At 41.4% G+C, this 9,619-nt stretch overlaps 1 long non-coding RNA gene across 1 annotated transcript; it reads right to left on the bottom strand.

The window, feature by feature from the left end:
* Positions 1 to 4,046: 4,046 nt before the first annotated feature.
* LOC116441571 lies at positions 4,047 to 9,360 on the bottom strand. The gene is made up of 3 exons (XR_004239152.1): positions 9,351 to 9,360; positions 6,084 to 6,088; positions 4,047 to 4,142 (listed from the first exon to the last, which is right to left on the bottom strand). It is a non-coding gene; the product is annotated as an uncharacterized LOC116441571 (long non-coding RNA).
* Between the last annotated feature and the right edge of the window lie 259 nt (positions 9,361 to 9,619).

The raw sequence follows: 9,619 nt of genomic DNA on the forward strand, positions 1-9,619 counted from the left end.
GTCACTAGAAGGTAGGAAAATAGCTTATGGAAGGGAGGTTACACCTCTCCATGCTGGACTGTTGATAGGTTGGGTACATTTTGTGGAGCAGTAGTGCCAAAGGTCTGGTCCAATTTTTGTAATTGTTCTTTGGTCTCAATATAATTTTCCAGAGCTACACTGGGCTGGTGATGTCCAAGGCTGTGTGCCTCTTAGATGTGCTGTTAGGAACACCAGATCACACTGATGACAAGCGATAACAGCATGATTCAACACGTGCAGAGAGCGGAGTTTTCTGAAAAACTGATTCCTTTCATGAAAATGAGTAGCTCTTGGATTTGGCTGCACCAGAGGTCCCAGTGGGAGAGGAGGTTTATTGGACGTAATTCCTGAGGGTAATGAGCATGTCTGTGAGAGAATCTTCTAACTTTCGATGGAGGAAAACCAAGTGTGTTGCGATGAGCCATGAACAGCCGAATCAAGTGGACCAAAAGGTCCATTGGTTTGATGCTTCCACAGCCCAAAACACTTGAGCATTCAAAAGGCTGTGAAAAATACATAACTCCGTGCCTTACCATTGGCTGCAGCCTTCCCCCCCCCCCCCCCCCCCATTTCTCATATTCGGTTGCCTTTCCACAGAGTTCTATGTTCCTCAGTAGTTAATTGGCCCTTGTTACTCCCTCCCACCTAGCACTTCTCCCATTTGCTGTAATTCCTTCTCCCCACCTTGGTAACACCCCCTGGCTGATGTTCCATTGGTTACTGTGTGTTTTCCACACCTGTTCTGTAGGAGTATAAAACCCCCCGCAAGCCATGCAGCATCGGCTTTCTCCATGGACCTCTCTCTCTCTCCAATAAACCCGCTCCCCCTCGAAGGAGTCCCTCCACTTTTACCCTACTTCCTTCGCATGCCCTCAACATCGGAGGGCAAGGTGAACCCGAGCCGATGCTTCGCCAGCCCTCCCCGTGCTGAGATCAACTTCCATCCTTCTCCGCTCGAAGCAGGCAGAAGTTTGCCCAGTGCCTGGGACAGTGTGCTAGCCAGCACGCCACCATGGCACAAGTGAGCAAGGTTTTTTTATTTGAGTCAACATGAAGAAATTACACTGAAATGACTGTGAGTGCCAAAGTGCTCAGGATTTAACATAGGAAAATTGACTGTCCGAAAGAGAAAATAATCCAAATTAAAGCTCACATTGAACAATGCTGAAAACTCAAGGGCTTGGAAAACAGAACGGGCTTCTCTGGAAGGGGTGAGAAAGCAGCTACCTCAAACACTTCTGCAGGTGAAGTCATGAAAATGAGAAAAGCATAAGATCAGCATTTCTGTTGTGTTAGCCCTTACATGGATTCCATGGGCATAATTCATGAAACCATCAAGATTTTTCTATCACCATGGAAAGAGATCATTGCCAATTTGTTCTTTCATCCCATTACTGTTATTCTTACAAGGAAACATACGCAATTGAGTATGTTATTACTGCAACTACAATTCACCAACATTTCCCATTATAAGATGCTATTTTCAGTTGCTTACAATGTGGTCAAGCCATCAAAATTGCAAAAGCAATGGCATTTCAAAATTTACACTTTCAACTTAGAAAAATGCAGATATTAAAGCACTAAGACAGGTCTGAGTTTGGGTTTGTCAGAGATCAGTGGCACAGAGTGTAAAATTAGCAAACTGAAGATGCAAGGGGGAGGATAAGTTTCTAGTTCATTCAATTCTCCACTGTATAGCAGGATTTCTGTGCAGTTCTGCACATGGGGGAGACGTCCAGGCTAGCATGTGTTTCCAAAGTGAAATGAGACAATGATTCTTCTTTAACAGCCTTGTGTCTTGTCTATAGCTAAATTAAGTATTTTGGGCTTTTCCTTTTGTGAAGGTGTGAACCCCTACAGCTAACATGGATGAAATAAGCAGTGGTTTGGGAAATGTCATGTCAGCCAGAGATGTATTTACACAGGGAACACTGAGGTCTTGCTCAAGACAGCAAAATTGTCTGTTCCATGTTGAACAGCTATATAGCGAAACAAATTTAAAAAAAGAAAGTTGTGATTTATAGTCTTGACAATGCTGCAAGCAACAAGAAAGTCCTGCAAAGTCACTGAAATCTGTGGGAAGGTTGGAAGCTACCAAAACCAGTTTGAGAACCAAAACTAACTGTTGTTACCACCCCTAATTCTGGTAGACATAAAATGACACATCTCTGACAGGTAACAAACAGCAGAGAGACACCCAGAACATACACACCTTTCTCCTGCTTTCTCACTAACAAGGCACACTGTCCTTTTTGAAATACAGTTGCATGACTTTCCTAAACAATCACCAGCATGACTGTTTCCAAACATACAGCTCTATTCCTACACTGAACACTACTTTAATCATACTGAGACCTGCCCATCTCTCTTAACATAAAATAAGTTGAGGAACACAGTGCTCTGAATAAATTCTTGCTTAGCAAATACAATCTTGATTTTAAAAAAAATCTAGAGAAAAGGATATAAACATTGGAAATATCTGCATCTGTGGACTAACTATATCAAGACCTCAATTCAGGTAAGTATGTAAACATATCTTTATAGAAAATACCATGTCATTCTTACTGGAGCATTCTGACCAGAAAGGCATGTAGAGAAAGCAGAACTGAATCATCCCAAATTGCTAGTAAGTCTTTAAAGTTTCTTTTTTCCCTTTTTTCCTTTTTCTTTTTTTTCTTTTTTTTTCTTTTTCTCTTTATTTTTTTTAAGTAGTAGTATACTTTTTATAGTCATTTGAGGTTTATGAAAAAGAAATCTGCAATTATGAAGTAAATTGCCAAGCAAAAATAAACTGAATTGTGCCTATCCATCCTCTGTTGCTGTTAGCAAACTTCAGTCATGCTTTCTTTTGGTTTTAATATTCCTTCTGCTCCTTCAAAGAACAAAGCAAACATCTCTTGCCACCAAGGGAAAATATTTGGTAAATGTGGTAGCCTGCAGCCTACCTAAATCCTGATATAAGTTCACCCCACGAGTACAAAAAGGCCATCATCACTGCTCCTGGTGGGCTGTTAATTGGACTGCCTTTTTATGCTCAATTAAAGGAACATCTCTAATCTAATGGCTGTTGTCTTGGGTTACAATGTAAGATGTAACCAAAAGTATGTATTCTATTACCATCTGCATGAGCTGTTAAAAATGGTGGAGCAGTGTTCTTTATCTTCTGCATGCCTCAGCCCTGATAACTCTCTCCAGGGAAGCAGCAGCCACCCTGAGGGGGTCATCTCTGCTAATGGGCCATCAAGGTTTCCCAGCATGACTCACAGAATTACATCATCCCATTGTGAGATGCCCCGCCCTGGGGGGAGGAACCAAACATTCCTACCTGTATATAATCTGAGGCTTGGGACACCATGAGGGCACTACCACTGGATTCCCAGAGTACAAGAGCTCTCAACCATCTCCACTGGACCTCCACAGAAGGACCAGACTTTTTTCTACAGGATCACTGCTTTGACAAAACCACATCTGTGGGGTATGCCCAGCCACTGCCCTGGAGGGATCTCTGCTGAGATAAGGAGATTGAGCAATGTCCCAGCAGGACTCCCTGGAAAGGCAACCACTTTGGTCACGGCGAGGAAAGGCAGACCCACAATCCTTTGGGAGACACTATGCAGATCATTCTGTAACCCATTGGTCTGTTCCCATCCCAGATACTCTGTAATCCATTGGTCCCTTACTGATCCCCTGTATCCCCATAAAAGCAAGCTCTCTGGGGCCCCTCCCAGAGAGGATTCTCATCCCTGGCTCCCCCCTTCACTGGAGGGGACACACAATAAAGCTACCTCTGTGCGGAACCAGCCACACGAGCCTTCTCGTCTCTCTCTCTGGTCTGGCTTGGCCTGGAGGCTGCCCTGCAGAGCTGAACTGGAATCACAAGCTGATAATCACTAAAGAGCTGACAGCTTGGCCCTCCTGCCAGCAGCTGAGGGAAGACACCGGACCTTGGGAAGGTGATTCCTTTTGGGACCATCTCCCCGGACTGGTCACACCTTCCTGGGTCAGAGCCGCTGACCCCCCTTCACCAGCTGTAATACACATCCATCACTCCAACGGGACTGCAGCCACCACTTAATCAGACTGCTACCATTACCGTGATCAACAGGGTGTCAGGTTGTATTCTGGCATTCTCAGTTTAAGCCAGTGTTTCTGTATTATTGCCTTTATTGTAATTTTCCTATTAAATTGTAGTTCTAACTTGGCATCTCTCACAAAATATTTGTGTGGAGTTAATTCCTCTGCTTGATTTGCTTTCAGAAGAGCACATCTGTGCACAATGAACTAGTGCATGCAATTTTCTCTGAGACATGATGGTTTTTCACCATCAGCCACCATTCAAATCAGATCAAATTTGTTTGATCTATCAGACAGCACCTGAAGGAGAAACCTGACATATTACACACACACACACCCCTCACTCTATTTTTATTTAAACCAGAGCAGATATTTCTGAAGAAGGAAAGAAAAACTGGCAGAGGAAAAGATGATGTAAAAAAGTGGTGCTTGCATAATAGATGATGTGACTTGTTAGGAATCCTTAATTATTTTTTACCATTTGGTGCAAGTATTTTCAGATACATGAGTATAGCTTCTATAGATTTCCCTCAAAAACTTCTCAAGAGAGCACAGGATCCCAAAAAAGAGTATTCTCCTTTACAAGAGCACATTTACAATGTAAGAGCTAATTAACAAATGTAAGTACAATATTCAAAGCATGGATGCAGGCCCTAAGTTTAGGTATCACCAGTTACTAAAGGTACTGAACTACCATTAGTCTTGAGTCCTTGATAACCATATGTGAAACATCAGCATTAGAAAAATGGCAGGTTCAGGCTGAGCATGAAATATTTTGAGAGGTCTGAGAAGCTTATATTTCTTGTATTTGTACTCAAAATAACTTGGCAGCTTGCTGAAAACAAACAAGCGAGATCCTTTTCTTCCCAGTGCAATGCTTAGTTTAATTTCAAAGCTCTCCACAACATAATGTTGTGGAAGCCAAATTATAAATAGGTTGAAGAAGAAATTAGACTCATTCATCTTTGGTGGATATTAATCAGGATAATCAGTGTGGAAAACAATACTAAGCCGATTACCAAGAGCTAAAAAATATATATGTGGAAAGATATTCTAGACACACTTTTTTTCTATACTGTTTTCCTGAGTTTTTCCCAAACTACTGGTTGAGAGCATTTACTACACTGGATCAATTTCTGGATTGATCTGAAATAGCAAACATAATACCCTACCATAGAAAAAGGACCAGGTACTTAAAATAATTCCAGTTCTGTTTGTTTTCCAAATTTTGAACAGAATGTGAACTGTAATTCAATGAAACATCCAGGCATTTTAAGATGGAATCACAATAAAAATGGTCATTTAAATTATCATATCCCTCATAACAGAGTTTCCTGATCTAAAGAAAACCAAAATTAAACATGAAGACAGATGGGATGTGTAAAGAAAAATATCTATCAAAGTCATATGCAGCGCAGAAATGATGCAGGATTTGCACTGAAGCAGCAAACCCTACACTTTTAGTAGAAAATGGGTTAGTTTCTTTCCATTCACCTCCCAATACAGCTATCCACTTGTCTTTTGAGATTTGCCTTTTACCAGGTATCCTGGGTTGCAGTGTATTCTATTACCATCCTCAGGAGCCGTTGAAACCAGGTGGGGCAGTGTTTCCTTGCCTCCTCCCCCCAGACTATCTTTCTGTTAATTGCCCATCATTGTCCTGCCACCTGACTCAGAGATAACTCCCTCCGGACTATCTTCTGTTAATGAGCCTAATCAACACTTGGCCTCATGACTCATTACCCCATTGTGAGATGCTCCACCCAGAGGGAGGAACCAAGCATCCCATTGTGGATATAATCTGGGACTCTGACCACCAGAGACACCCTTCCCACTGGATTTCCAGAGGACAGGAGCTACACAGCCACCATTGGACTTTCTGAGGAAGAGCAGACTCTTTTACTACAGGATCACTGCTTCAGAGGACTGCAGCCACCATTCTACCAGACTGCTACCACCACCCTGCCTAACAGGGTGTCAGGTTGTACCTTGACTGTCAGTTTGACAGTGTTTTCTTTTACTTTTTTTTTTTCCTTTTCTTTAATTTCCATTAAATTGTTATTCTGACTTGGTGCATCCCACTGGTTTGTTTTCAAATGAGTACACCAGGTATCTTGGATCGGGTTTTATTTTTGCCATTCCTGGAAATGTTCAAGGCCAATTTGGATGGGTACCTGAGAAACCTGACCTAGTGAGTGGCATCCCTGCCCATGGAATTTGATCATCTTTAAGGTTCCTTCCAACCCTAACCATTCTAGGATCTTAATTGCAATTAAGGAACTATGGTTGTAGGAACCATCTTTCCTTATGATATTACATTTCTGAAAGTGTCATCAAATAGCAAAGGACAAAAAAATCTCAAACTGCTTTTTAATTAGTCTGTGTATTGCAGCATCACCCATCTCCAGCATTCAACATGAGAGACCATGGGTTTAATGTATCTTGTAACTATGTTTCAATGGCAACACTGACAAATCCCCTAATCTATATCCACAGGTCAGGTAGAGATACTGTCTCCATTGTCACGCACTCAGTTTCATCAGTTCAGGATCTCACCCACAGCCTTGAATCCAAGACCTTGGCTTGGATCCCTGTCCTAGGAAACAGTCGAAACAGGCATACCTGGAAGGACATAACAACTATGATAGGACAGCAGCTGTTAACAGTTACCTCACATTATAAAACATAGCCTCATGCCCTTACTTTTCACCCAGCTAGATTACACAAAACTTCAAACCTTTCTTGAAAGTATGAAGTGTCCTGTCCATTTACCTATAGACAGGGCCCCATGCTGAGAGAAACCAATGCCCACAAATAGCTTACATGGTAAATACTTCCTTTATTTCCTCGAAAAGCAAAACTTTTGACATAGAGTGACAACTATCCATTTTTAAATAACTCACTTTGACTTTCTGAGCAGTTGATTTCAGAAAACTGAAAATGGTCTGAAAAGTCAAGAGAATTTTTTTTTCAGAACTCACTTTCTTTTGTTATTCTATTTTTCCCAGCAAAAATTACCTGTTTCTTCTGCAGCTGTGCATAGAGCACAGATCTTTATACTCCAACAGGGTTTTCCAATTCAGAAAATAAGATACACATGTAGGAGAAAAACAGCAAGAGCACAGACTTACGAAAAACATTACTAAAAAAAGTGCATGGGCAAATATGAAGAACAGAGAAGATGAATAATATAAAAACAGTAATGCAAGTAATGATATTCAAGTCAAATATTAGGTCGGTTTAATGCAGTGGAGATGTGCACCAGGGAGGAGGAGGACAATGACCACCCCTTGGAGCTCAAGCTTTTCTGCAACAGTTCTTGAAACAGCAAGAAATAAGATAAGAAAAACTTATTCACAATAATTCTGCTAAACAGAATCCAGTGAATGAAGTAGCTGAAGGACAATAATATTTACAATGTGAAATTACAGGGGTACAAAAAGAAGTGTTAAACAAATTGCACACCAATGAGGAGGGAAGAAAACAAAAAAAAGTTGCAGGGAGTAGGTCGTAATGAAAGTCACAACAGAAGGTTCATAAGAAACATCATTTAGTCCTATAAAGAATATTGTTACACTCCTCAAGAGATGAAACAGGCAGTGGGGAATTAAACGAACCCATGCAGACAGAGATGGTGTAGGATGATTGTTTGATTTGCAAACTTTGCATCATATAGATGAGCAATAAAAAAGTGTTACAGCACACATACTGTTGATAAGATCCTTCAATAGCATCCAACTTAGACTTTCCTTGGTTTGGAAACTTAAGATTCACAGATTTATTTGTTTTTCAATTAGAAAGGAACTGATCACAATGCAGCTCCCTAAAGACCACTTTTTCTAGGCCTTATATAGTATATTTACAACCCGAATATTTATGCTCAATACATTTTGGAACTTTTGCTTGAAATCTCACGTACAAATAAGACAAAGCCCAAGTATTTCTTTATATTGCATTAAGCAGTCCAAACCAAGACAGTAATAGTCTTACCATAGCCTTACACATCTTGTGCATGATAGAGCATTTAGCTTGTGTAAAATAAAGTAATGAGCACCATAAGAAGACACTTTAAACATTTCTTCACATAATTTTTTGTGCTCATACATATCCTTATGAGATTCCTCACTGTTTAGCTTAAGCTGACTATTACTGCCATCAAACATACTAACCCACCGAAGCACTTAGTGAGAGATATTGCTGTTTCCATATTATTGTTTCTCCTCCACCCTACCTTTCCATTTTTTACTGGCTTGGACTAAAGTTCTTTGGTGCCATGAAGAAATACCATATTTAGGAGCTGTCTGTTCTTCCTGCCTTCTCACATGCCTCCCCTTCCTTAAGTGCATGAAGTAGCAAATAGATAAAAATCATTTGAAGGGCTAACAAATGTGGCGTTTAAGTAAAACCTTATAAAATGCAACCTTGTTGCCTTTGTAAAATTATGGCTCAGGCCTGTTACTTCAGCTAGAAAAGGACTGTGAGAAAAGTCCATGAGAAGAAAAACAATTAGTTTTTACCCGTGAGAATGTAGTATCAACAGAAGCAAGGAAGTTAAACAATGGAAGGAGAAAAACAGCAACATATCTGCGCCTGTTATTTTTCTGAATGCTTAAATGCTTATGCTGTAGATAGCCAACGGTAGTATATTGTAGTTAATAATAGCCAATGAGTCTACTGTAGTAGTTCAGCAGCCAATGAATATGCAACACGAATGATAACATACAGAGAGTGTATAAAAGAGCCTGCTTTGTTTAATAAACGGCTTTTTGGCCCTTGAAAGAGGCACTGTCTGTGTGTGTCATGACCGCCCCAACAGTGACATCTGGTGCCCCGTGTGAGGAATGGTAAGATAATTGGCCGCTGGGAGAGCGGAGGGGGCGGAGCTCTGGAGCCAAGAGCACCGGGGAGAGGTGCCGAAAGTCCTGGGAAAACAAAATATTAAAAGGTAGGCTGCAGGGGACCATGGAAACTCAAATATCCCAAGAAGAGAAGGCTGCAGTAAATATGGACGCTTATGCTAAACAAGCATATGACAAACATTCTTTAAAAACTTTATTACTGTGGTGTAAGAGTCACGGACTTGAAGCTACTTGCTCGAGTGCTTTTAAGCTGATAACCTGGGAAAAAGCTGGACTGCAAATTCTTGATTCCACTTCCCGGGATGATGAGACTGGTAAATCTTTGCTGGCTACCTGAAGGGTGGTGCTGGAGACCTTAAAAGCGGTGAAAAAGGAGCGGGACTAAGAAATGCAAACCTCTGTCAGTGCAGGGGGGTGAGGGCACAGGCAGGTAAAACTGAAAGAGTGCTGCATGACCGAGCACTGGCCGAGCCCACTTGTGAGCGTTATGTTGAACCACCTGGCTGTGTGCCACCTAGAAGCCCTAGGACATACTGCTCTGCTTCCCGTGCTCCCACAAAACCACTTTATCCACCCTTGCTTGTGGATGAGTGGAGCAATTGGAACAACCCTTGGTACCCTTTTTGGAACCCTCCAGTACTCTCTGTGGGACTGGGTGGCTCCAG

Source organism: Corvus moneduloides, chromosome 3, assembly GCF_009650955.1.
Source record: "Corvus moneduloides isolate bCorMon1 chromosome 3, bCorMon1.pri, whole genome shotgun sequence".
Taxonomy (NCBI): Eukaryota; Metazoa; Chordata; class Aves; order Passeriformes; family Corvidae; genus Corvus; species Corvus moneduloides.